The 27,754-nt window shown below is 43.2% G+C and overlaps 2 long non-coding RNA genes across 2 annotated transcripts in view; one reads left to right on the plus strand and one right to left on the minus strand.

Annotated features, from left to right (window-relative positions):
* Positions 1–27,754, plus strand: part of LOC106018859 (uncharacterized) — a 618,314-nt gene that overhangs the window by 4,063 nt on the left and 586,497 nt on the right. The window contains exons 3-6 of the long non-coding RNA XR_011807997.1: positions 269–364; positions 1,097–2,058; positions 12,862–12,927; positions 14,310–14,590. This is a non-coding gene — a long non-coding RNA (uncharacterized lncRNA). The remainder of the gene's footprint in view (positions 1–268; positions 365–1,096; positions 2,059–12,861; positions 12,928–14,309; positions 14,591–27,754) is intronic.
* On the minus strand, positions 1,039–2,454 carry LOC140002087 (uncharacterized). The gene is made up of 2 exons (XR_011807998.1): positions 2,205–2,454; positions 1,039–1,246 (listed from the first exon to the last, which is right to left on the minus strand). It is a non-coding gene; the product is annotated as an uncharacterized lncRNA (long non-coding RNA).

A 27,754-nucleotide genomic window follows, 5' to 3' on the forward strand; every position in this document is an offset into this window, starting at 1 on the left:
GGTTTGAGCTGGTAAAATGGAGACTGAACTCTGGTCCATTTAATTTATTTTTTTTTGGTGGTGGTGCTTTTCATTTTTTACAGGCACTCTTTTACAAGACACTGAGGTCACTAAAGACTAAGAAATCAACCTCATCCCTTAAATACAGGATTACACAAAGGAATTTTGGCAGATGAGTCATTTCTGGGCATAGGTGAATATTTCTAGATTCCTTATAGCGATTTCTAGATTCCTTACGGTGATTTTTCTTTTTTCTTCCTGAAACCAGGACAAACTGCCCAGATTGTGATTTGACCCACTTAAAAGCTTAACAAGAATACAACAAGCTTGGAAAAAGTTTTTCTTTTTGCCTCCTGCTATCCAGGTGAGGTTGTACTAGCAGATAAAAAGTAAGGACCAGATTTTGCCCTCAGACTTGTTTGCACAGGTTTTCAAAAGGCAAAGAGGCTAGATTTTGCCATTAGCTACAGTGACTTCTGAACTGTAGTCTTCTGACCTCATGGAACTTTCAGTCTGTGAGCAAAAAGCCAAAATATAACTTAGCCAAGCCTTAAGTTAATGCACAGTGGTAAATTCATCTCTGTCCAAAAAGAATTTGAGGTTCAAAGTCATTTAAGACAAGGCCTGTACTGGATAGACTGCTGGCCTCAGAAACCTCAGTGGCTACTAGTTCAGCTGGCAAAGATTAGCAATGATTTCCTCTATTCAAGCATCTAAGCTGAAGACCAACCAACATAAAACAAAAAAGAGCTGATTCTCAGCTGGTGTTAACTGGAGTGTCTTTGCTGGCACTGTGTGTGTTAACACATCTGTGGGCCCCATGTTCTAAAGCTATCTGAGCATTTCTTTGTGACGTAACTGAAGAATGCATCTTAAAATTTAGGTTTTGGAAGACATCTGGAAAATGAACCAGATAACCATAAGCTTAGAAGTTGGCCATTTTTCCACTTTTAGTGAATCTGAGACTTTTAGTAGGTTAGCTTATTTGTATACATTAAAGAGGCAGATATTTTTCAGTTTGATTACACCACAACAGCGTGCAAATCCTTTTGTTTAATTACCTTTGTGATTAAAGGCCATTTCATCTCTTTTTCAGTCTTTCATCTGCTTTTCCTATGTCTGCTTTCAACATAATTCAACTGGGTGTCTCTCCTGTCTCTTAGCTTTGAATGCAAGAAATACTGCCAGAAATTCTTCAGGACTTCTCACAAGTTTGGGTTCCTTGGGCACATCTGTGTGGTATTACCTAAATGACGGTAATTGCAACAAAAACAAGATCTATTAAAACAGAGAAAACATCTTATAGTATGTTAAATTAGTTTAAATTAAAAGGAAAGGTGAACAGTGTATATATCCCTTGAAACCAACATACACTTTGATTCCTTTGTAGCACCTGCACAGAAATGTCTCTGAGCTCTCTCCACTAGGCCCCTCCATCAGGGGCTGCAGTCCTAGACACAAACTACCCATCTGTACATAAAGCAATAAAACAAGTTTCTTCCTTACTCCTCTTCACCTATCTCAACAAAAAGAAGCTGACTCATCAGTGTTGTAATACTATAGACAGATTTTATCTTTCATGGAATATAATCCCCAGTGGTATCTGCTTTGCCATCAGCTATCTTGTTTAAATACATAGGTGTATCGTGCATGGTTCAGGCAAACACAACAGGCAGATTAAATGGTTCACTGAAAAAAAAGAACCAGCCCTTTTTTTTTTTTTTTTCTATTAGTGTAACAAATTCCCAGTTGAGCAATCACCACAGCGCTTGAGGGAGGCCATTTCCATGTGCCCCACACGCCCTGTCCCCAGTGCAGGGCCCCCTGAGGGATGCCCCCCTCGCCGCCATGTTATGGTCAGTCAGCCCCCAGCCCAGGACCTAAAATGGCGGCCAGGCGTTACCTCACGGCAGTGCGGGTGGGAGGCGCTGTTTGCTTTCTGGTGCGTGTCGCCCTATCCTTCGGTTCCTCTGCAGGAAAAAATGAGGATTTACTCCCCTTTACGCCTTTTATACCCACAAAGCGTCTGTGTGTCACCCAGCGGAGGAAAGCAATTCTGTGAGTATGCGAAGTGAGGGACTGTTAGGGAGGAAACATTGTATGCTTAGCAGGCCCTTCCTTATGGCTTTCATTCGAGATGTTTTGTGGAGATAGCGTGTGCTTATTACGTCCCCGCTCCTCCCCGCTCCTCTTTTTATATTTACCGGTGCCTGTTTCCCCAGCATGTGCTCGCAGTTGCCTTCGACGGAGGCGGCAGCGTGGCCAAGATGGCGGCGGGCGCCGCTTCCCTCCCCTCAGGCAGCCCGGGGGAGGCTGAGGTAAAAATGGGGAGAGGAGAGCGGGAAAGGAAAGCGCAGCCAGCCGAGGCCTTTGGCACATGTGCTTTGGCTCCTCGTGAAAATTTTAGCCGTAATGATTCTTTTCCACTTGGTGGCAGCAAAGGAGCATCAAACAGTCCTGAGGCAGCGCCGAGAAGCGCTTTTTTTTTTTTTTTTTTTTTTTTTTTTTTTTTTAAAGCCGTAGAAATCCGATCCTGACGTTCAGGGACAAAAAAAGAAAAAAAAAATCCAACTCCCACCAAACTCTTTATTTAATACTACAGAAATATTGCTTATCTAAGACAACTAAAGCTTCTGCTCCACCCATCAGGTAGTCGAAGTTAAAAATGCAGCTTTTTAAATTTATTTCTTTTTAACAAGGCTGTATAGTAGACTGCACAGTGTCTTTTAACTTTGGCAGATTTTAGCAGCTTTTTATGAGCAAACAGTTAAATTTCCATATGCCCTGCTTAGTTTCTCTCTGATTTCTTGGAGAGGCTTTAAAAACTGTATATGTGTGTGTATATATGTAATGTAATCTAATCTTTGCATGATTGAAAAAATAATACATTGATTTTTAAATTCAGTTGAGTTTATAGACCTGTTTCTTCTCTCACTTACACCTGTTTTATACTCATAGAAGGCCGTTAACACTGATGGGTTTGTTTCTAATTTATCCTGGCGTAAGCAAGAAGCAGATCAGGTCCTTATTCTTCCCCTCAGGATCCTGATATATTGCAAATATTGACTGGAAAAAGGCAGCATTTCTCAACTGCAGGCTGGAAAAAAGGACCTCAGCTGCTGAAATAAGCCTTCCTCTGTGGACTCCAAAGGGTGATTTGCTCTTCTTTGGGAATGAAGTGATGCAGATTTACCAGAAAGGCTAAGCATGTGTTGACTTGTCTTCCCTGGTTCATGCCTATCAGTCCTAGCTGGCACGGTGTTGTTTGAGGTGAGCACATCTGTGCAGTGCCCCATCCAGATTAGAGCTGTGTCCCTCCCTGTAGGAAGGAAAAGATAATCAAGGGCTACAGCCTTGGCCAGCAAAAGTGGATGTTCCTCCGGTACTGGAATGATGCTGGTTTTCACCAGCACGGATCAGTAGCCCCAAACATGTACTTTTCTTTATACATCAATTTGGGAAGCTTTTTGAGGCAAGATCTGATTCTCACTGTTACTCTCTGCTTAGCATCTGTTCACTGATGATTTTTATGCCTCTGCTTAGACTAGCAAATGAACACGTCATAGGTCTAAGAAACTTACCTTTTAAGTGTTGAATCTTGCTTACGTTTATCTCTGTAAATCTTGGATAGCCCTACTGACTCCTGTGGATTTACACCATTAAAATAATATGACATTAGTAAAGACTTATTTAAGGGCTTCCTTAGACCTGAGGTTTGATTCTGCTTTGGCTCTAATGAAATAACCAGTATTAAGTAGTCGTGAAATCCCAGTGGGGGCAATAGACTCTGTGTTCTGTTTTACATTCCTTGAACAAAACTTCTGGTGATTCACCCCTCCGGCCCCAGTTTCCCCCCTGAATTTAGGAGGAATGCAAAGTCAAGTCCTTTAGCTTCAGTCACAGCCCATTGACACATGTAGTTACTTGCACATTGGTCATTCCTTTTTTCTCTCCAGAATTTCAGCGGTGTGAGTCTCTTTGAAGGTTTTGCTCCTGAATCAACCCATTGGTATAATATTACACTGCCTGGGTCCCAAGATGAATTCCCTGTTTGCACCTCAGAGTGTGAGTGCAAAATGCTCAGCTCCCAGAAGAAATCCAGTAGAGAATGAATACTAGTTGCCAAAGTCTTTAGCTCTTTTTTCATTTTTCATTTTTTATTTTTTAAGAGGGAAAACAGATTATTATACACATCCACTGAGGAAAAAGGTGTTTTTTTTGAACCCTGCCTCAGTTCCTCCCTTCTGTTTTTCTTCATAAACAATGTGTCTATGCCTGTGCTGCCTCCTAAAACACTTCTGAGTAATGCAGGAGGAGCATCAGTGTAAAAATGAAAGGAATAATAGGACATGACATTAAGTCCTCTGCTAAAAAAATTGTTAAGATTGTTAAAAAAAAATAAAAATCTTGTCAACATCCTTAAAGCTAGTTAGGCTTGTTGGCCCCAAGAAAGCTGTTACAGAGTTGTATTTCTGTATTGAAGTTGTTGGTATAATAACCTCTTTCTTATTTCAAGTCAAAAGGTACCCATGAGCAACTTAAAGCTATTTGTTCATGTGTCATAGTCCTGGTTTAATTTAAATAGGAAGCCACTCTTGGTCGCATTGGAGTGAAATTTGATTTATTACAATCTTTCCTATTCTTGGCTTTGCTCTGTGATGGAGGCACCAGGACTAACACTGGTAGAAACCTGTCTGTAGGTGCTGAAAATACTATTTTACCACACTTGCCATCAGGACCCAAGCAGAGTTCTCAGTGACTTCAGCACAGGTTTTGCTACCAGAGCTTTCAAAGTCACTCTGTATCTTAGCTCTGGAGCGCATGCCTTGAATGCAGAGCTTCATGAAGCTTTCTCTTGTAGTGGGTGCTATTTTCATGTAGTAGAAGAAGCCATTGGACTTGTCAAGCTTGTTGAAAAGGCCTAAAACTTCAGTTTGGGCCCATCATCCTGAGTGATTGGAAGAAAGGGAAAATTAAAGAACAAAATTTCTGAAGGAGGCAAATAGCCAAAGGGGAATAAATATCAGTTTGCCATCTCATCAGTGTTACAAAGTGAGATGTTGCAATGTTACCTACAGGTGCAGAGGCCTAACCCTCCTAACTCTCCCCACAAACCCTCCTGATACTACAGCAAACAACCCTCCTGGGCTTGGATTCCAGCCAGTGGCATGTATTGCAGAGAAAATCCAATGGGAAAAAAAGAAAGATTAACTCTTTTGGCTCCATTTCCTTGAAAGGGCAGGTAGGTTCAGCTCTGTCCTGTGCAGATAAGTCCCCCCAGCCCTGCAGTGCCCTAGCAACATCCAGTTGGCAGAACACTTTGCCACTGGGGAATTGATTGTTGTTTTTTCCACAGTCCCTATGAAGCCATTGTTGCTATTGCTGTCTGCAGCAGGCACATGGAAACTTTTTTTTTTTCTTCAAATTTTACTAAATTAAATCCATTAAGGCAAGATTGGCAGCAACAGTAGAAGTGATATCATTTTGATTACAAGTTTATTATGCTTTGATGACGGATGAGCCAAGGAAACAGACATTTTTCATGACAATGCCAGGTTAAATGGCTGGTTGTAGCTAAATATAATTTTCCAGCTGTCTTCGGTGGTTATGGTAGAAAGGCCTCTTAAGTTTGAAGCCGTAAGTTCTGCTCCTCTGGTTGCTGACTGAAGGAGCATTATGTCGAATTATGCCAGTCACAGATGTGGACCCTCACATGTGAGGCAGTGTTTGCAGATGAACCGTTTTAAATAGTTTTTCTGCAGCATTTTAACCAAGTTTTAGCTTAAAAGCGTTGCTTGAGAAGCCCAGACCTTCTAGTCTCAAGGACAAGGCATCTCCTTACACCCACAGCAGAAGAAAGCATTCTTACTGTGTTCCCTTGTACTGGGAGCCACACAGTTGCCCGAGGGGAGGATGAGAGGGACTGGGCTTAGATGTGAGGGGGGAGGAAATGATGGTTTGTGCCAGAGGTGGCCTTTCTGCGATGGCAGCTTCACTGTTACTGGGATTGTGGCAAAGCAATTCTAAACTTTTATTTTAATGAGAGACTTCAAGCAAGGTAATCCAGGGTTTATCATTGTGTTGGCTGGTGTAGCCAAGGCATGGGTTTTACTTAGTGATACGTGTCTCATTTACGCTGCGCTTCTTAATTTCTGTAATCTGAGTGGTGCACATTACAACACCTCTCCTTTACTGTGCACAAATTAGAAGCGCTTCCTTTTTGAGGGAATGAGAGCTGTTTGGCCCTGCTTCAGCTTTGTTCAAGGACTGTCAAAACATCTGTCAGAAAAAGGTGTGAGAGCAGGTAATGCTTGCTTGCTGGTAGACCACCTAGAGTTGCCTTGCAGGTGTTACTACTGCTTGCCTGACCTGGCCTTCTGTCATGTCAGTGGATGTTGTGTCCTCCTCTGAGGGGATGTCTTCTCCCTAGCAGCCACCAGACCATCAGAGGACTTCTGTGTCCAGCTGAGAGCTGTGGAGAAGCCCTTAGTGGCACTCTGATGATGTTTTGTTTCTGCTCTTCAGATGCATGTTACTGCACTGGGCTCTCAGTTGTGATTTAAAAAATGACAGTAACCCTGTTCCTGTTCTGCTGATTTTGGTTGCAGAAGTCTGAGCACTGAAAGTGTTTCTCCTTCTGATACGTTGGGGAGGTTTGTTTTCTGCACTGACACAGGTGAGGATGGATGGTCACCAGAGCCATGTCTTGAAACAGGCTATTGTGTTGCCCTAAGCTCGAAGGATGTGTTTTTCTGCTGTGCAAATGACAGAACAGTTATCTAATAGTTAATTTAATTGGCTGCCCAAAGTGAGCAAATCAGCTTTGTACTGCCATTCACAGAAGGGACGAGTTGGCTGGGTCGAACCATTCCAATCCACTTTTTATCGGTGTGTCGTAAGAGAAAACATTGCACTTAAGATAAATCTTCCAGTGTTATTCTCGTGCAGATGCTTTGTTCCTCTTCTTTCTTTTCTTCTGCTTCCCTTTGCTTTTTTTAACAGCTACAAACCCATGATCCTAATGAGAAAAGGTAAACGTGGATGATGTTTCTGGGGCCTGGGGGTGAAGGCCAGCACTGCTGTTGTCAAGTAGTGTCACTAGAGATGAGGTGAAGAGGTTTGGCCAGAGCTCAATGACTCCTGCATGTCAAGGTGGGGAACCCCACGATGGAGTAGGTATTCAGTTTCCCTGAGAAGACTGTATTGCAGACGAGAAGTGCCTGGGCTTCTCCAGATTTCTCTCCAGATTAAAGTAATTCTTGCTTTTCTGTAAAGGCTGACCGTGTTTTGTGGGCTCGCTTTCAGAGGCTGTTGCCTAAAGATCACAAATAATGTTGTAATACTAACAGGGAGATTAAAAAGAAGGGAATAAAGAATTAGCCAAGAAACACAAAGGAACAGAACACATAGCCACTACTTCTCCTCAGTATTTACCCTGGAGTGTTCCCCTCAGAGATCATCCTATAATGTCAGTTCTGTTTACTCCTTGAGTAAATGTCTGGTGTCACTTTAATAAATCAGATGAACTCTGCTCAGAGAGAGATGAAGCCTGTCATTTGATCATTAAGATTATTTACTGTAGGGTATGTAGCTAAAATACAATAGAAATCTAGACACATACAGACGTAACCTCCCAAACAGGAAAAATGAATGGATGAATCCTGCCATAGTAAGTTTCAGTGTAACAGGGTGCTGACACAAATCAGTCAATACCTGGTTCAGATCATCCTGGTGCTGTTAGATTCAGCAGCTTCTGGATCAAGCCAAAATAGTATTCCCTGTTCTAAGTGGATCAACACAATAGACAGGGCGAATTATTACAGGCCGGCTGGACATGAGAGGCTTCTTTCAGGTGTTTCTGCTGTACTGAATGCTATGGGATGGGACTTTTGGGGCATGCTTACAGTAGCCAAGCTGTGCTTTTACCCGTGGGGTTTCCTTTCCTTAGAGAACAGCAGCATGGTGTTGCCACACTCCCACCTGTGGTTCTTTATCTCTCTTCATGGGTGCTTTGCATTTTGTTGAGCTCATTTGCATTTTTGTGATTGAAGTGCTCCTAATAGGTAGGTCCCCAGCTGGCTCCAGAGGCTGTAGCTCTGGAAATGAACTGCAGCAGTAGGAAGAACGATACTAACCAGTGCTTTTTTGTGTGTGCGTGTACTGTTTGCTTCCAAACTAGACATAGTTTTTCAGTACACTTATAAATGTAGCCAGTCTGATTCCTCGAGAAGACAGCAAAAACTGACAGAGATCTGGCAGCTCTAAGATTTTCCAGTTCTTGCTGCTTAATCCCGATTGAACTCCTCCGAGGCTGAGCAAGGCTCAGAGCAAGAAGGTGGCTCTGGCATCTAGAAGTGTAGAGGGCCAGCCCTGATCCTGAGGGAGGATGTGCAGGTGTTCTCTCTGTGATCTGTATGAGCTGTGATCTGTGTGTACCCCGGTGTTGTTCAGAGGTTACAGTTTAACTCTGGTGTGAGGAATCATGGTGTCCTGCTGACTTCCTCAGGATAAGCTGGAGTGGAGACTGATGGACTGGTCACACGGAGAGCAAGGCTGTTGCTCCGTGTGCGGCTCTTCTGGCCGGGCAGAAGGGGGACCTGCCTGTTTATGGCAAGCGTTTCTCCCCCCGTTGCCAGGAATAGCATAGGACTTTCCCCCTGTGTTTCTGAGGTCCTCTGAAACAGCCTGGAGAAGCAACCAGAGAGCTGGGGCAAATGCTGTCCTGCTCCCAACATTTTTCTGAGGCCACTGGGACGCAGCTAATGCCCTCGTGGGCTGAATTACCCCACAGATCTGTTGCCCACAGCACCTCACACACTAGTGGGATCCAGTTGCAGGCCTTAGCTGTATTCAATTTCACATGGAAGCCGTGTTGTCTAAAGTCCTGAGCCCTGGTTTAGCAGAGCTGTTGAAAATGTGCTTAGCTTTATCCATGTGAGTAATCCCCACCTCTCCTTCCTCGGGTGCAGAGAGAAGTGCTGGTACTGCAGGGAACAGAAGTCACGGTGAGCAAAGCGCTGGTGTGTGCTGTGCAGAGAGCTGTTTTGTGAGCCCTGCTCTGTCAGCAGCACGGATTGGTGTCCTAATACATCTGTAAGGTGTGTGATTGAAGTAGGGTTTGGTTGCTGTAACCAAGGGAAGGGAGGGTGGGGAGAAGTGAATCTTTCTATTTGGAAAGAAAGCAGCTGAGGTGTTATATCCTGTGTTCTTCTGTTGACATTTCATGTTTGTAAAACCTCACAGTTTGATTTGTCGATCCCATGAAATCATCAAGGGAATGAGATTAAAATACCTGGAAAGATTGTTTGACATGAAAGCGGGCTGTGGGAAATGTGCTGGACCACTCTGCTAGGCACTCGAAACAGTGAAGAATTAAATAAGTAAAAGAGGGAGAAAGGGAGGTAGGGAAGTGACACAGCAAGCAGTGGGAAATACCATTCTAAATTTGTGTGGCCTAGGTTCTCTAATGATAGGCTTTTATCCCATTACGTCTAATTGACACAGAACTTTATCATTAACAAATTGAGAAGTATTTACTCCCTGAAAAATTTGGGACATTATACCGACTTTCTTTTCATGATGGGCTGTTGAAAGGACTATAATGGCCCGGCTCACATGTAGCCTGGGAAAACGATCCAGCAGTCTTCAAAGTTAATGAAATGTCATTTGTCATAGGCTTTGCAGGTGTGACTCTGTTTCTGCGTTATAATACACGATGGAAGTAAGTGGCTGGATTGCAGGCCTCTTGCCAAATGTAATGCACATTCTGTGAGCGTCACTGGTGCAGCATTCCATAAATCTTACTAATAGCGAGAAGTCTTGAAATGCATGATCTTTCTCTTCTAAGGTCAAGCAAGACTACTCCACAACTTAATTTTAGCCTTGCTATCTCTATAGTCAAATGGGAACATTCAAGGAGGCTTTGTTTTTCAGTGCCCTCTTTTGAAGCACTAATTTTGAAGGGCTTGTTTTTATGTTTGTTTGTTTGTTTTCCAAGTATAAAGTGAACTGGCTCTGGAAAAGGGTTTCTTCAATAAGAATCTTTTTTTTTGTTTGCCCCCATGCCAGGCAAAGCGCCACGTGGGAGTAGAAGAGGTGGCATTTGCCCTAGCTGTGTGACTGGGGGAGGGAGAAGTCTGCAGATGGCCAGCAGTAGCTGTGCCGTGACTTTTGCTGGGATATCGCAAAGGTTGAGATGTGAAAGCCGCTGAAGTCACTTCCACACAGCGGTGTGCTGTTTGCCAGAGCTCCAACTGCAGCTAACATCGTGTTCCTTTTAGGGCCAGATGTTTAGTTCGTCTAAATCATTGACCGTAAATGTCAGAGATGTGCAAAAGAGGAAAAAAAAAAATCCCAAACCCTTCAGTTTGTCTATCTTGTGAAAGATCTAGCCTGTCTTTTCTTGAAAGTGATGTTTTCACATGGTTGCTGTTTGGGTTCATTATCTGTACTTGCTCTCTCTGATGGAGCAAGAAAGCAAAACAATGGAGAGGGCTATGTTTGATCCTTTGGTGCTGCTGATACGCAGGGCTGACACCCCAGTGTGCCATTTTCTGCAATTGTTTAGTCAATTATACTCGAGCCTTAATCTTCCAAGCTTGAAGTGCTTAACATGCTTGTTCAAACATGCAATCTGAGGAACCTGGCAAAAGCCAGTCTGTAGAGCAACCTGGAAATACTCTACTCTTTTGTTTGTTTCTGCTACTGCAGACTTGTGACCCTCTGCGTGATGTTGACTCTCACAAATATGACAGGAATAGCTCACCAGCTTGCTTTGATAGCCTCTTTTGAAGTGACAAGATGAGTACAGTTGTTTGTTTTTTTTTTTTTGATACTTCTTATCAAAAGATAATGTGTTATCTCTTACTGTATTACGCATGGGGTGAAGCCAGGCCCTATTTCTGTAGGTCCCTTATAATGTAAATGCATGGGAGCTTAATTTTGCCAAAGGCATAGCCACTACGCTTTCCCCCAGGGGGAGTACAGCAGTGCCCTGTTGCATACATGTTATCTTCTAAGTAATCTTTCTAACACAAAACTGCTTCCACATCACCTGTGGTGCTAAGTTCTGAAGGACAAAGATTGTTTTTAGAGCAGCGTCACATCTTGCCTTGAAATCCGGTTGTGTTACAATCTGTTGTGTTGTTTTTTTTGGGCACACTAAAATTAGCATTTTATTCTAACATTTCTTTGTATTTGTTCAGTATACGTATTGTTTAAAGATTCTTTTCTAATTTGAGAAGGTTACAGATTCTGTTGTCCTGAGTTTTATTTTCCTTTAGAGGGGCTGAAAGGACCTTGTAAGACAATGTGGATGTTCTGCTCAGAAAGAATGGCGGAGATACAGCTCACTCATGTAGCCTTACTCTATCTTGTATATTCCGTAAGTCTAATTTGTATTTTTAAAGGTTTAATGTTACAGTCAGCTCCTAAGTAATTCAGTGAGTACCTTTACAAGGAGACAAGTGAACAAAAAACATTTTCTTTTTGCTTTGCGGTCCTGTTTGTCTCATCTTTAAGACTCTTGAGCTGGAAAGAAAATTAAAAAGTTACAAAATGTGTCCCCTGTGGCCCCTCACCTTCCTCTCTTGTTGGTGCTGAGATCAAATTTCAAAAGAATTCTAGAAGGATATTGAATTTCAGGTTTTGTTTTCCCATAGCAGTGATTCTGGCCAAAAAAACTTTTTAATCAAAAGGACCAACTGTAACCTTGTTAATAACTAAGAAAACAATGGCCAAAGGGAAAAGACCTGCCAAAAGCTACAAGTCATTTCTTTTGGCAGAATAATTGGTAGATCGTTATTTTGGTTGAAAACAATGTGATTTGTATTTCTAATTTTGTAAAATTACTTAATTAATAACACATGGTCGACAATGTTGATTGCAGAGTGGCTTTTGACAGAGGACATTTTTAAAGCGACGTTCCAGGGGCAAAGGTAGGATTATGCAATACTTGAGCAAATAAGGACACAACTGCTGCTCAGCAGATGATTCCGCTTGTCGTAGGAAAACATAAATCACTGCGGTGTCCTTGGCCTCGAAACACAAGCCACTGTTAAAAGGACAGTGGGATATATCCATGGCCGTGGGATCATCAGGGGATGCAAGTAGGGTTAATGCCACTTGCAATGGCAAGTAGACAGTTAGGTGGGAATGATATGTGTGGTCAGTTCTTAAAAGAGTCCTTGTTGCTTCTGAATGGATCCCTTCTTGGCTGCCATGGGGACAAATTTCCAGCACAACTTTCCTCTTCCTTGTTGTTTCTCTTGTGCAATGTGCCTCAGTTCCCTATCACCAAGAAACCAGCTCACAGTGAGCGGGGTGAAGAGGTAGAGAGAAGGAAGGAAGCAGGATACTGGAGTTTGGCTTCAGCTTGAACTGTACAACCACTGAGAAACTTGCTGCAGTTATCCAGAGCATCATGGCTCCTGTGAGCTCTATGTCTGCTATGTTATACGCAGCACTTGATTAACTATTGTTTCACACTGATGAAGGAAGTCGTTCTCCCCATGATTCAGATCCTCTTCACAACTCCTTTTCTGTAAACCTCTTCTTTTTGCATTATACGGTCGCAATTATTTCCTTTTTGTTGAGTGTATAACCTAACACCTATGTACGCTGAGTGCCAGGACTTGAAACTGTAATAAGCTGAATGCTCACCTCAGAAGCCATTATTCCAGTCATTACAACACAGTTTATTCCTCTAGAGGACATTAACATTTGAAAATGTGTCAACTAGAGCATGAAATTTATCATGATCATGAACTACCTGCCAACTAATAAGAATACAACATTCTGATTTCCAGTACTCCAGTATTAATCTAACGCTTGACAGTCACTTATATTTTTAAATCGTTTTAGTTTCTAGCAAACCTCTTCTGAAGGCCAAAGCAGCATCCTCTGACATGGGAGAGAAAGATCCTGCAAGTAAGGAGAAAGTGAAGCACTGAATGAGAGGTCGAAGTTTCTCTTAGAAAGGCTCAATCAGCAATGCAAACAAAGGCAAAAGCGCTGGGACTGGAGCAAAAGAGAGAGGAAAGTATATTATAGTGCTTTATATGGTTAAGAAGTAGTCTAAAAATGCTCTCTTTTCCTTTAACTAAAAATATGTCAGATGATGAACTTTTCTGCAAGAGTGGGAGTGGGGCTATAGCTGGAAACAGTTTCGGATTATTTGCTTTAAAATTTCCTGATAGTCTGAGAATTCCTGGTAACTTTTCCCATGAATGAGGGTTCACACCTTGAACTGGAGTGTAGTTTGGGAGTTTGTTCATAGTTCTGCATATATTTTTCAGCAAAACATTGTTATAATAGTAATATTTCTGGTAGGCATTGCAACAAAAGTTTTTTTTGTTTTGTTTGTTTTTTTTTTTCTTTTTTTTTTTTTCAGAATATGAATAAATGTCATATATGAAAGTGATTAAAGTTTGAGATGACTCTTATAGGTGAAGTCAGAGTCCCTAAAGATATCTTGGAATGTTGTTGGTACCTGAAGATCCACTCAACAGATGATGTTGCAAAATGGTGTCTTTTAGGCTGTTTCAGTTGATTTTTTTATTTTATTTTATTTTTATTTTTATTGAAAGTGTTGTGTGGTGTTACAAGGCTGAGAGGAAGTATTCTTCAGTTTGAAATTGGAATTTACGCTTCAGCTGAATACTCTCTCCCTCACCTTTCAATGACCAGGCTTATTTTTCTGTATGATTTACTATACTTCTCAATTTGCCAAAGGCCTTAATACGAAAGGAACATTTACAGAGAGCTACATTGAATCCTGAGTGGTTAATTATTTGCTGTAATTGTGATCTTAGCTGCATGCTTTGCTTTTTCATCACAGCAATTTCTATTAAAAGAAATTAATAAATATGCATAGCACTGGGGTGAAAATGAATGATGGGACTTGCCATCATCGCTAGTTCTGCTCTAAGGAGTTGAAATAGGTCTGAGGAGGGCAACTTCAAACTGATGCGTAAGGAGCTGAATGAGCTGAGTGAGACTAGTGATTTTCTGTTGAATTCTGCTCAAACCTATAGTTTTCCCCAAAACCAATTTTTTTTTTGATTCTTCAGAAAGAGGGGAAGACTGAGGGAATAATTAACACAAATGGACAGAGCTGTGCAGAAGAATTAATGGAAAGGCAATGGCAGGAAAAACAGGGAAATAATTCCTTTCTTCTCTGCATGAAAAGAAAAGGCTTTAAAACCTCTTCCTAAAGAGGAGGATCATGCTTCAGAGTAGCTTCGAAAACAAGGCTTTATTATAAAGGTTTAATTTATAAAGGCTGACTAGATGTTACGTGTGTGTTACAGATGCGAGCACCTCCTAACAAGCCCCCTGGTGGAAGGGGCAGCAGCACGTTGCTCGGGAGCTGTCAGAGACACCAGCAGCTTGCCGCAACTGCTGGATATGTTATGTGTGGTCCAACTGGCAGCCTGCAGGCCAGCTCCAGGCTGCTGTGCTGATCCATCCGGCCCACCAGCTTCTTCTCTGGAAGAGATGGAGAACAGCTGTTTGGAGCAACGACTGCACCCTCCAGCCGCCAAGCTTGTCCTCCAACACAAAGGCAAAACCCTGCTGCTGTTGACAGGAGGTGTGTGCGTTTGGGAGGAGGGGGAAACAGTGGAGGGGCAGATGTCCATGGGTTTCTTCCAGCATCAGGGGCTCCATCAGGTTGTGGTCTGTGGCAGCACCTTGTTGCAGGTGGTGTGTGACTGGCCCCGAGGCTCTCAGCAGTCGCTGCAGTGGCAGGAGAGGGGCAGCCACTGCTGGGGAGGGAGAGGCAGGATGCAACCCATGGTGGGGAAGGTGGGGGGGGGAATTGTAAACCCAGATCCGGCCCTCACAGCTGTTGAGGTTAGACCACCCTGTATTATCTGCAAGAGCAGGGTTCAGTCAGCAGCAGGCTGTGCCTAGCAGGCATCCATTAGAGATGTGGCATTGCATTGCCCAGGAGGAAAGGTCCAGCCGAGAGGAGCACGGTGTTGTCTTTGTCTCCACAAGAACTGTCCTGGCCACCCCTTCCAAGAGAGGGGCATGTGCTAACCCCGCTGGTTCAGCAGCCCAGGGCCCTCCCTTCAAAGAGCTTGTGCCCCACTCAATTCTAGCAAAAAAGCCATTTGCAGTGTGAGGTGGAAAGCCTGCAGAGAGGAGCGTGTCCAGCAGGGAGGTGAGACCAGGAGAGGAAACCCGTGCCCAACTTTCCTGCTGAGGTATGCAAACCAGCAATGGTCTGGCCTTGTGACAGGTGTACGGGGAAGGGCACTGGTGACAGGTCAGCTGCCATGGGGGTAAACAGCAGCCAGAACTCATCACAAACTATGAAGAAAAAAGTCAAAGGTGTAATTTATTTTATTTTATTTTTAAATTTCTTTCTTTGTACATCCATATCTGGACAAACTGAGGACAGAAGAGAAAACAGTTTTTCCTGTATCCCACTCAGGGAACACGAGTGGGCACCGACACCTGTCAGCACAAGCAGTATGTGCTTTGTTACTGCCTGGTGGTGTCCTCTTCCCGCAGGGACGTGGCAAGGGCAATGGTGTGGTGAAACCATGGGTATAAACACAAGATGACTCTTACATCTGTGCTTCGGGATATGTTTATATTATCGACAATATATTTTTTGTTAATTGTTATATGTGAGCTTGTTCTCTGCTCATCACCAAAGCTACCAGATTTTGCGGCCTGTCATCCATCAGTTTTATAGCAGATAGGACATAAATGCTGGAGCCAGCTCCTTCGCAGGCGCGTTGAGGGCTCCAGCTACCCTAGCAGTAGTGAAAGGAAGAGATGGAAGTGCTTGATCCTGCACTCAACAGTTCTGCTGTGGGCTAGAACTGATCCCTCAGTGCATGGACTACGAGCATCACATCTACTGTATCCTATAGGGAGACCGTTTGTGAAAGGGTTTCTAGTTTCCCTGCTTTGGAAGGGGAGAAGGAATCCTGCTGTTAATGACTGCTGTCTGAGCCCTACTAAATTAGAGCTACTTATCTGCGTACAGCAGGAAGGCTTCATTCTTGGCTGGTGCCGCAACTGGAAATGAATGATCCAAGTTGCATATGCTCATTTCCGGGATCACCTGTCTTCATACCACAAGCCTTCTTCTGGATCCCAAACCTTTCTTTTTCCAACATCACTATTCTGGTTTTCTTCCTTGCCTGGTGCTGTGTGAGAGCTGGCAGCAATGGGGAGTGAAGCAGAGTGACAGGCACACTTTTCACAAGTGCACAGTAGTGCAGTGGAGGGGCTGAGGCCATGGAGGGAACAGGCTGCTCTGTTCTTAAGGGCTTTTTTTCCCCCTCTGTAACTTGCCCAGTTCTGTGGAAAGCTTGAGGTTTGTAATCCTAGCAGGTTGATGGCATGGTCACAGCATGTCCGGTAATATCCGTGCTGGAATTTCTTCCTTCTCTGAGTTCATGCAGAGTATGTTGGATTGTTGCTATCAGATTCTATTTTCAGGTGCTAATTTAAAGCACTTTATGTACCGGGTAAAGAAAACAGCATAAAGATGTTTACAAACAAGCCCTGTAAACAAGCAGTAAGCAAGGAGTTGGCAGAGGCTTGTGTTGATATCACTCGCTGCTCTGAAGATCCACTGAGCTCTCCTGGCTCCATCCCAGTTGAGCAAACTCAGTCAAACAGAAAAATCCCACCAAAATATCTGGAAGGGCCTTCTGACATTATTCTTTCAGTGCTGCTACGTCTAGTTGGGGTGTGTGGAAAATGTCTTCAGCTCAGAAGAATGGCGTAGTATAATGTGATAACAAGCCTTGCGAAGGTTATCAGCACTATAATCAAATCTATCTGTGGGACAAAGACCCTCACTGTACAGCTAATTAAAACTTGTTTCTTCTGCCCCGCCTGTTCCTATTTGGTGGCCATTATTTAGAGCTGAGCTGCAAGGTACTGGAGTGGAAAGTTAACTCTCAATATTTTAAGACCATCTCTTTTCAAAACCTTGTATTGAAAGAAACTACACATTCTTTTTTCTTGTGGGCTGCATGAATGGCAGGTCACGAAGCCATTTGCAGGTAATTTCTCTCTGCCAATAAGGTCAGTTATAATAGAGACAGATAACAAGGACAAGGTTTTGGTGTGTGTGTTTTTTTTTAAACTTTCTTTGAGGTGGTGAGATTATTGTAATGGAAGTATCTAAGCTTCTATTTAGTGGGCAGCTGGATCTCAAATCAATCTGCAACATTGTTTTCTTGCTTATTACAATACTATTTTCCCTCCTTCCTCTAGTGTCCAACAGTTACTTAAAAAAAAACAGGGCTCCATATAGGACAGGAAACTTGTCAGTTTTGAGGCCAAACTCTGTGAATGCGATGCCTGTGAGTTGGGTGGCATATTGGAAGACCACATGAGGTGATACGTTGTTCCCTGTTCAGCACAAAGAAGAGATCAACACCTGTCACCAGCATGTGAGGAGGTCTTTCTGGTACAGTACTGCTCTGAGTTTCGTTCCCAAAGCAGGATTTGTGTATCACAGTGAGGTGAGGGACTGATAGCTGGAGTAGGATTGGTCTGTGAATATTATTACGCACAGCATTTGTACTTTAGAAATGCCAAGGACCTCTTGCCCTGCTATGCTAGGCACTGCACAAATGTAGAACAAGAGTCACATGATGCTCCCCAAGGCGTGCAGAGACTGATGGAGAGACCTGGGGCAGCAAAGGGCTGTTCAAGGTCATGCAACAGGTTTGTGATTCATCAGGGAGGGAAATGGGGAGGGAATGCTGCTGCTATGGCAGCTCCTCTGTTGAATTTCTTGAAGCCAGAATTTTTTCCCTGGACATTGTTTTGCCTGACAGCAAGCTGTGGGCATCCCCGTTCCATATGTAAGGCAGGCTTGAATCATTTGCCACTTACATGGATTGCAGCTGCTAATTCCTCGTTTGTACCTCAGTCTTGAGGTACAAGACTGACTACCTCAGTACCTCAGTTTGTACCTCAGTACCTGTGCTGGGCTGTGCAGGCCTTTCCCTTCTTCACAATTTAAAATCAGGGAATGGCACAGGGAATTCCTGCCTTCCCACCTCAGAGGAAGGGAATGTGCGTTACAATTTTTTTTCTTTTTTTTTCTTTTTTTTTTTTTTTGTGTCAGCAGCGGTCAGTATTAGAAATGTCAAGTTCTACTAGCCTAACATTTTTTCACAGATTGACTCCTGTGCTCTGTCCTGCTTCCTGCTTCCTTTTCCACGCTGTGGTTTCACACCTGTGGCTGTTGATGGCACCTTTCTGTCATCCGGCTTCTGGTGTCTTTTCAGTGGTTATGCAGTCTCCGAGAGGAAGTAGCTGAGATCCAAGGTTGGAGGAGATCAAGAGCTTGCTGTTGAGTCAGTTAAAGCCAGAAGAGTTTGACACTGAATATGAGCACAGACTGTACAATGAGTAGTGATTCTTCCAGGAGGCGTGCAACTTGCAGGGTGTGTGGCATCTCTGCCTTTTTAGGTAGACACTCAGCTCTGTTTCAGTGCCTCCAGGAGGCAGAGAAGTCACTGCGTCCTGATGTTCCAGTGTAGCAGCTAATGGCTTGCTTTCCCTTTTTAGAAATGGTCACCCTCATGTTTTTGAATTTGCCCGGCTTTGCCATCTGGCCATTAGATTTTGCCATGCCTCTTCCACTAGATCAGTGAGACCCTTAGTACCTGAAATCTGTTTGTAAGCTCTTATTAAGAGCTTATTAAAGGTTTAATGGAGTCCAGTTCCATTTTCCTGCCATCGTTCAGACCACTTGGCATAGGTTATGGTGCCTTGCAGTAGCCTACATCTCCACCCCTACTTTTCAAAGTGGGGGTGATGATGCTCAATGTCTTGCCTCCCCTCTTCCATCATGTTTATTTTACAAGCTGTTTTATGGCAGAGACCTTTTCCTTACGATGGCTCTGCAGCGTGTCTGGCCCATGAGGTCCTGGCCTGGGCTGGGACTTTGGTGCTGTTACCAGGATACAAATAACAAAATCAAAATAAATACATTCTAACTCAGAGCTTTCTATGCTCCCCTCAAGTTTTCCTTCTCATTCAGTTAAGAAAATAGCACATTCCCACAGTGCTACTCAACTCAAATTAAAAAATCATAATGTAAATCATATTTGTATGAATAATTTAATTTCTAGGAAATGCATTAGGGAAACCCTTTCAGATAAGGTTCCAAATTTGCAGTAGTAATGATCTGAGAGGAAGAGATTTTTTGCCATGAAGTAAATTATGCATTAGAGGAGCCTTTTAATATTCTTATTTAACACCTAATATTGATATATTCATTGATCTACAGGAGCTGCAGTACAGTAATATGCTAATCAATTAAAAGTATAATTAAAACAAATATTACGTACAAACCCCAGGATCTGTGACAGTCTATACGTGTATGTAGTCTTCCATTTCCTTGCATCTCCACTCTGCAGTGACTGATGCTATTTTAAGAACAAAAGCAACTTCTCTGGGCATAGAGGTTACAGTAAACAGAGTCATTTGGCTGTTAGCCTGGGTGAGCTGTGGTTGATGCATAGCTTCCATTAGCTTTTTTTCTTAAATAAGTCTGCTTAAGGCTTGCCCAAGCATAGAAGGAAAGGCCTGGAAGGAAGGGCATCCTTCACACCTATCGCATTCCCTGTGCGAAGAGCGTTCATTGAAAAAAAGAGCTGGATGCAGGCAGCTGGGTTTTCATCAGCGTGCAGGAGGCAGCACGTCCCCAGAGGACTGTGGTTGGCTCCCTCTGTTTGCTGTGTGTCATTTGCAGCAGTATTTTTCAAGCAAAGGCCGAGGACTTCCTTGGCTCTAAAAGCCATTGTCAGCTAGAGCAGCAGGACGCTGCGAGTTGTGGAGGATCTGGCTCTTTTGCTGAGGTGCCTAAAGAGGAACTGTCTTCCAGAAAATCCTGCCTCGCTTCCTCTCCTGTCAGGAGGTAGCTGGGTCATTATACCTGCTCTGTGCAGGTGGCAAGTTAAAGGTAAAATTCTTCCCAGCAGCTCATAACAATTTCGGAGTGGCTGTCGAATACTTTGCCTTCTTAAGAAAAACAGCAGTAATGTCGAACACACAGGCACAGCACGGAGCTTGGAAAGAGCAGTCAGGCACTGGGACGGGTTGCCCAGGGAGGTGGTGGCGTCACCGTCCCTGGGGGTGTTCAGGGAAAGGCTGGGCGTGGTGCTTGGGGACATGGTTCAGTGGGTGACGGTGGTGGTAGGGGGGTGGTTGGACTAGATGATCCTGGGGGGCTTTTCCAACCTTAGTGATTCTGTGTTTCTATGAAGCTGTCGTACAGGGGGTCTCTGTGCTGGCTGTGCCAGGGGTACCGCGTGCCAGCGGACACAGCAGACCCATGCAGCGCGCAGCTGCTGCTCCTCTCTGGCTTTTGCCAGCGTGCAGGGAAGCCCCAGTCAATGCTCCCCTGTTAAAGGTGGTGTCAGTGCTCCCCCAAAAGTGTGATTTTTGGTCTTTGAATCTTCACTCTTGCCTATCACAGACTGGGGTGTGATCCTCCTGTCCTTCTGGAGCAACACTGTTCTGGTTTTATGAATGAGAAGACACCAGGAGAGCACCAATGCCTCAGCCTGCACCCTGACACAGTGTTGCACAGAGAGGGCTCCCAGGAGCAGGCTCTTCCTTGCCAATGCAGACGCTTTTCCCCAGCCTGCTGTAACAAAAGGATACACTCATAGTAGCACTGGTGTAATCTGTAGCAATTTGCTCATCTCCTTCCTCTCTGTAGACCTGGAGTGCCTGTAGGTAATTTCCCATTTGTAAGTTTAGGAATTTGAGGTTCTTCAGCAAATAAGATCCTCACCTGACCACTCATTAGACTATGGTAAGAATTTTGAAATGTTGCAGAATGGTTGTGCTGAGGATCTGCCCATTGTGTTCTTCACTCAGTTTGTATCGGAAGCACCCTCGGTGCTTGTGAAGCTGCTTCTTCTCTAGTTGTTGTCTAGCAAAGAGCCTTTTTCTTGTGATGACTGTTCAGATGACTTCTCAGTCAGACTTTGCTCTAGTAGCTGAAACAATGGATAGATATGGTCAGATTCCACTTAAATATTTATATACTCGGTGTGTGTGTGTATTTGCAGGGAGACAGACTTTCAAAAATGAGTGTGTAAGTAATTGTTCAACATGAAAAGTTTCCAGTAAAATGTCAGTAAACCCAATAAAGTTTCTTTTAAAGCAAGATTGGGTTTTTGACCCACCTATGGGTAGGAAATATGAAGAACTGTAGCTTTGCTTGAGATGATTTCAGCTGAACGAAGTTGAAACATCATGAGGCCAAGAAAGCAATCAGTTTGGTTGAGTCCTAGATCCAGAGGAAAAGTACACAACGTGCAACTCGGTGGCTGGTGGCTGTATCCTGCTGAACACTTGCTTCTGTCTCACTAGTGGTGTTGTAGGGACGTACATGAGTGTACAGTAAATGTATTCCATGTTGCCCAGCTCTCCTGGGCTGGTATCTCTCTAGCAGGGGGCCCAGCCTGGGGGACTTTGTGACATTTGTTGCCAGAAACAACAGTAGAAGCCTGCAGAGAGCCTTCTTTGCCACTTCATGCCCCAGGGTTTATAAGAACTTCTGTAGCCGTCTATCCCCAGCATCACATAACTGATGGTGAACCCTGAACAAAGAGGATAGGAAGCAAGCTTGTGCTGGCTCGTTGTGTTTTGAGCTGGAAAACCAGAACGCTAACCCTAGGACCTTCCGAATCTTGCTTCCTTCACAGCTCCCCAAAATATCTCAGTGGTGTGTGGCAGACTGTGGCTGTGTTCTGCTCTGTAATGATTTGTGGTAGAAGTTCTGGCTTTGGTTCTTGGTTCAATAACAGCATTTATGGTGGAGTTTGTGTGTAAAAACAGTTCTGCATTTAAAGGTTATTTGGTGGACTTTATTATTATTTTTTTTTTTAAAGCAGAGTTATTACCAAAGTGTCTTGAAGAGTTCTAGGGCTCTCCCTTTCAAACTGGTTTGATAGTAAAGTTATCAATAAATGAATTGGGATCCAAGTGATACTTTTTAGTTTGTATCTGAATTGTGAAACCAACGAGTTACCTCGGTGAGATTCAATGCAGACCCTTTGCTCGACCCAGATTCTGTTAGAAAGAAATGTGATTAAAAACAAGTGAAGTAAGACCAGGAAGAAAAGGATGTCTCTGTCACAACGTTTGCCCAGAGCTCAGGTCTGCTTGGGATATTACTTAACCTTCAAGCTGGAATATTTGGTCACAAGAAGACAGTTGAGGTGGAATTTCCTTTCATTTGTCATTTTGCGTTAGTCATTCATGCTTTTTAGAGGTTGCGCAGAGTATTGTGGAATCCCTAGGGTCTTATTTTATGAGTTCACTAAAATTAAGCCTGGGGAGTTTTCCGGCCAAAAACTGAACGTCAGGGTCCCTTGAAGGAACACGATAACAAATAGGGAAGGATAACCTTTCATCTGCAGCTTGTGTTCCAAGTCCATGTGATTTTTTTTTCATTATTTTTTTTTCTCTCTTCCTTCCCCCAGTACACCCTCATGAGTCCTGGTTTGAAGTCATCTGCATGAACTGCCGACCACAATTGCCCTGCCAGATGCATCATGCGTGCGGCTCGCATTTCGGGCTGGGAGGGAGATGGGGAAAGATAGAGGAAAACAAAACAAAAATCAGCAGTGTTGTTTTCCTGCTTAGTTCCTTAAGATTGCCTAACGTGCCCTCAATGCACGAGGCAAGGGAAGCTGTTCTTCATGTACAAGGAAGTTCTGTGCTAGGCACTGAAGCTAAATAAGTAAAATAATCAATGTTCATGGAAACAGAAATTAATTCAGCCTGACTTCCTTAACTAGGTGCCCTGGTGCATGGAAGAGAGATTGTGGAGTCAATGCGCTATTAATCAGGTGAGCAGCAGGCCTATTTCTGACAGAAGTATTTAGCCAGAGACACCTAGAGCTGTAAGCGTGAAATGCTCTGGCTTAATGTAAATGTTTGTCAGTGGGAGCAGCACCTTCTCTTGTCTTGTCCTGTGCGTACACCTTTACCCAGTGTACCGATGCTGAGAAACAGAGCAGGTGAGTGTCCCAAGAAGGGAATTAGTAACTAGGCCTTGTAACTGGCTGGTCTGTGCCAACCAAGTCTAAAAAGGCAGCAGATGTCTGCAAATCTCTGTGGAGATCCCTTAGCTGGCTAGTTTTATCTCAAGAGTTGCTGAACATGGTCAGGATCCCTAGACTGATGGGTCTGCGTTTGCTCTGGGGGATTTTTTTTTTGGATTGTTTTTTAGGTGAAAGCTTTAAGAGCTTGACTTGACGTCAAATTCTGGAGAGAGGGAGTATCTCGTGCCAGTATTGGTGTAAACAGCTGGTGGTGGACAGCAGCATAGATTCTGGGAGGGGTAAAAAACAAGCACAAAACACCTTTTTTCGGAGCAGACCTAGAAATAGCAAGCTTCAGGCTTTGGAAGACAACTAGGGTTACCTTTTTTTTTTTTTTATTAGTGAATCTAAGATGGTTGTTGCAGTAACTGAGATGTGAAGTAGCAGACATTGTGAGGTCATTAGACTTTGGGAAGAGGGAAGGAGCCAGCTATCTAGGCGGGTTGGCTGTATGAGGCTTTATGGGAAGTTCAGAGAGACATAAATGGTATTTACGTCTTCTGCAATCAATGTGTGAGGGGGTTTAGTTTTCGTACTGATCTTTTTGAAGGTCATTTGTAGGCTGTCCTCTAGGATCAGAGCTGAGAGGTCAAGAGCGGAGTGGCTGTAACCAGTAAAAGCACTCTTGCTGGTAGCTGGTTGCTTTTTCGCCTCTGATTCACTGGGTTTCCATCCTGGTGGGTTGTGCGTGTTTGCTTTAACCCCCAGACTTGTCATTTTCAACAAAAATGAGATCTTTTCTGTGCAAAGAATATTATAACAAAAAAAGCTTTTTACGGAAAACTTTCTTCCAGCGTTTAGTGGGAGGATTGATGAATAAATTTTAAAAAGAAAATGGAGTTCCTTGGTGAGATGAATCATCTTACGGGAGAGGGATTTAAAAAGTACAAAGGGATTTTTAGAGCATGATTTCCAAATAAAGTCACTACTTCTTTCTTTTTCTGAGCATGTCTACCTTGTAATTGGACTCTTCTGACCACAGAGGACTCCAGGCTGTAGGGAGATCTCAATTTTCCAGAAGCAGAAGATGCTGGTAGAGGAGATGTGTGTTTTCACCAGTCTTTGAGAGATGCATGCGAGCTGTTCTCTGGCTGGTTTTTGCAACAAATGTGATAATGTGCCCTCGTAGAACTGCTGGTTGGAGGCTACTCGCTCTGCCTACTGAACAGAGGATGGTGGTGGAGGCATGGGGGGGGGAAGTAGGGTCTGGAAACAGAAACTTCATCTTTGGCAGGACTGGGTAAGAAGAAGTTGTTTGTCCATGGCTGCAGAGCGCAGCAGGGCAGCGTTGCTGGCAGGTGTAGCTCCCTGGTACTGCCTGCCAGTAAAAGAGACCTGAAGTATAACTGGAGGGCAGGACCAACTGCTGTAAGATGGAATGGGAAAACCTTCAGCGTAGGACAGTAAAACCATTCAGAGGGGTATCAGTATAACACAAAGGGTAGAGTTGAGCCAAACAAAACCTGCTTCTTTTCTGGGTCCTCTTATTCTGCAAAACATGATTCTTGACTGCTCTCTGTTTTGCTTCATGGACGCTTCTGCGCAGGAGTTTGCTGTTTTTTTTTGTGATCTTCTCATGAGTTACAAGTTTTTTAGTGTGGGAATGACAACTGAAATGCACTCGACTCCTTATGTGGAGCTCAGAGTTGTTAGGAGAGCGTTATTTTCCTATTCAGTAAGGGAAGTTGACTTTAACATGGCTCAAGAAGTGAAAGTTAACAGTTTATCATACTCTTGTCAAAATCTGAGGGAAAATGAACAGTGTCACAGAAGTCTTGCATGTTTAAGCTACGTAGGCAGTGATTTGTTGTTTTGTTGTTTATTTTTGAGGGGTAGGTATCTCCCTTTCCTTCTCTAGTCTTTTACTGTCGCTGTTCTTTCTGTGAATGTGGTTTGAGCAGACTTTTTGCCTGGTCCAGTTAATTTTCACAATGGCTTTGCAAGGCTGAACAAATGTAATTACAGTCTTTTTAAAACTCCTTTTCAGGTTAGACTCTGGAACTGTGTCAGCCCTAACGTTCACACTGTGAGCAGGAGGTCTGGGCTGGAAGTGGTCCCGGGAACTCCCACACCTCAGGCTGATGGGAGTCAGACCTGCTATCCCCGTGCCAGTATGGGTCTCTTGGGGCACGTTCTGCATCACTGTCAAATAATAAATAATTTTCTTAGTGCTGTGCTGCGGTGACTGTCTTAAAAGAATGAGAAGTCCCAGTGGATCACGAAGTGATAATCCAGTCCATTAGAGCAAAATCACCTAAAAGAAAGTCACAGAGTTGTAGGGGATGGATCTGAATTCTTCTCGTGAAATGACTTAAGACCACAGCCAAAACACCCAGCTTAATATCCCATTAAGTTCTGTTCACTGTAAAATTCCCAGATGTTTATATTTTAAGACTATTATTGTATGCTGTAAGTACACTTCTGTGTAAGATTCTGGGTTAATATGGACTCTTCTCGAGAGGGAAAGGTTTTTCTCCTGGACCCCTCCACGTCTGAACAACTTAAAACTCATGGCTCTGATTTCCTAAGGAATTTGGCTTTGTTTAAGGGAGTAAATTACAAGTAACACTTTCTAGGCAAGGCTTTATATTCTTCCCAGCTTCAAGAATAACTTGTTTGCTAACAACCTAAAGTATGGAAGGAAGGAAAAAAGGAGGTAAAAATGAAATTCTTGGCCTGGACTTCAAGGTCTTTGTTTTTAATGTTACAGTGTGTTGTGATTTTAATAGTTGGCAATGTGGATGCTATTTCAGATAAGCAAATGTGTGGTTTATTTTGATTTATAATACACTCTGGGTGACAATCAAAATAAACTCTGTGCGTGTTAAAAGTAAGTTGTACTGGAGGAAAGTGCTTGGATCGTCACATAGTAGAGTTGATGGTGGAGCTCTCATACAATTAACCAACCTAATAAAATCCATGGTGGCAAAAGCAGATAATATGCTCATCTCAGTAAGTAAGACTGCATCTGCTTATTGCTTGATGCCATACTTCAGGTTTATCCTGTACCTACATCCAAGAACTATCAGTGTGTGTAGATGCGCCAGCACTAGCTTACTTTCGCTAGCTGTGCAGCTGGTCTGTTTGTCTATGTAAGCCAGGCCAGGATTCTATTTTTCACTTGATAGCTTAAAAAAAAACATATTGCTGTTCTTTGCCCATAAAGGTGTAATACCTGGCCAGGTTTGTGCTAGCACAGATGTAGCCGATCACCACACCTGTGACTGCAGCACGGCCACTGAGTGCATGAACGTGAGTAATGCCCCGAAGTCAGTAAGAACATCAGCGGCCTTGATATCCTGGCACTGCAGGAAGGAATGGAAACTTCTTACTCTTTTTGTAGGAGTGAGGTGGTTCTTCAGAAATTAAATGAAGACTGTCTGTAACTTTTTGCAAATTTGATCTTAAGTTGTACTCCGCAAGGAATATTTTTCTGCTAGTGCTACGAGAAAGCATAAATTATTAGAGTGTAGATGTCTGAAGTGCTTCAAAAGCAGAAGTCTGCTGCCTTCCATGTTTAGAAGCTGATTAAAACTATTTGTTTTTTCTTTTCTTAAAAAAAAAAAAATCAGAGAAGGTAAATAAGAGGGAGACTGTAGATGAGTTTCTCATGAACTACTCTGCCTAGAGAGCTTTGACTTACTCCATAACAAAGTTAAAATCTTTAAAATACTAAAAAGCTTTAGAATGTAGGTCTGCAATTATTTTTTTATTATTTTCTTATATTGTGTGGTATACTGAACACCCCGATGCATTATAGAGGCAGACAGAACATGTTTTCATGTGTGAGTAAATGGTATTTCCTGCTAAGATGAAAGAGGGGGAAGATGTTCTGGACAAGTGACAGTTTTTCCATAAAGGACAAACAAATGGGTGGGTTTTGTAAATCTTCCCAGGAGAGGAATTGAAGCCTATCCTTAACTTGAATATAGTGACAACAAGAAAACTGAGTCCAAATGGATGCTGCATCCAAGCCTAGCGCTCTGAATTCAGACAGGTCAGGTATCTGAGCAGCAGAATGCACTTCATGAACTTTCATTGCCCTCAGATGTACATGCACATTTTATTTACATATTAACTCGAGACAATGAGACTATAAAGACTGCGAGCTAGCAGGATTTCTTTTAATCTAACATCATGAGATGCAGTAAACGCACCTAAATATTTTAGTACCTCATTAATATCTCAGCCCCTGGGAAAGCCCGTTACATCAAGACTGCGCTCTGTGGAGGTGATGTATTTTCAGGACTGGGTGTGAGAGGGGAAGTGAGGAGACCTGCTTTTTGTTCCTTGCTCTGTCACTGAGTAGTTTGGTTAGCTTGGCACAGTTGTTTAATTTCCTTGTGCTTCTGAGATTTTTGGGTGAAAATATTGTGTGTTAGAAGGGGACTTGTAATCCCTCTTGAATATGTGTTCATGCAAATTTATCCAGAGCTGCCATCTGCTTGCTTCTACAGTACCTAAATTGTTTTCTCCAGGTAACTGGGATCAGGTATGGTTAATGTTATTGCTGACTCTCTGGGTTTGTGTAAGCAAAGTCTTTGCAAGGAGCTCCGTCTGCAAACACTCTTGGAAAATTTCTTAAATGAGTCCTATCACAGCTAAATAATAGTATGTACATAGAAAAAAAACCTAACAGT

The sequence above is a fragment of the Anas platyrhynchos genome, chromosome 3 (genome assembly GCF_047663525.1).
Source record: "Anas platyrhynchos isolate ZD024472 breed Pekin duck chromosome 3, IASCAAS_PekinDuck_T2T, whole genome shotgun sequence".
NCBI lineage: Eukaryota > Metazoa > Chordata > Aves > Anseriformes > Anatidae > Anas > Anas platyrhynchos.